The sequence below is a fragment of the Branchiostoma floridae genome, chromosome 4 (assembly GCF_000003815.2).
Source record: "Branchiostoma floridae strain S238N-H82 chromosome 4, Bfl_VNyyK, whole genome shotgun sequence".
NCBI lineage: Eukaryota > Metazoa > Chordata > Leptocardii > Amphioxiformes > Branchiostomatidae > Branchiostoma > Branchiostoma floridae.
Window position 1 is genome coordinate 33,665,246 of NC_049982.1, and position 903 is coordinate 33,666,148.

Here is a 903-nt window from a genome sequence, read left to right on the forward strand (position 1 = left end):
TTAAAAAGTCTCTAGGTAGGGAATAGTAAGCCACAAACCGCATAATTCTATTGTGCACTGTTGCCGAGATATCTCGATCATAGGTCACCTTAGCCGTAACCGCTACGTAACACATACGGGCGTATATACGCTTGAGATTCCGAAGTCTTCAAAGTTATTCCGATGGGTCGAACTTGGTATCGTTAGAAAGGTCTCTAGATAGGGAATGGTAAGTCACAAACCGCATAATTCTATTGTGCACTGTTGCCGAGATATTCTCGATCATAGGTTCACCTTAGCCTACCGCTACGTAACACATACGGGCGTATATACGCTTGCGATACCGAAATCTTCAAAGTTATTCCGGTGGGTCAAACTTGGTATCGTTAGAAAGGTCTCTAGGTAGGGAATGGTAAGCCACAGACCGCATAATTCTATTGTGCACTGTGGCCGAGATATGCTCGATCATAGGATCACCTTAGCCGTAACCGCTACGTAACACATACGGGCGTATATACGCTTGAGATTCCGAAGTCTTCAAAGTTATTCCGGTGGGTCAAACTTGGTATCGTTAGAAAGGTCTCTAGGTAGGGAATAGTAAGCCACAAACCGCATAATTCTATTGTGCACTGTTGCCGAGATATTCTCGATCATAGGTTCACCTTAGCCGTAAGCGCTATGTAACACATACGGGCGTATATACGCGTGAGATCCCGAAGTCTTCAAAGTTATTCCGGTGGGTCAAACTTGGTATAGTTAGAAAGGTCTCTAGATAGGGAATAGTAAGCCACAAACCGCATAATTCTATTGTGCACTGTTGCCGAGATATTCTCGATCATAGGTTCACCTTAGCCTACCGCTACGTAACACATACGGGCGTATATACGCTTGAGATTCCGAAGTCTTCAAAGTTATTCCGGTGGG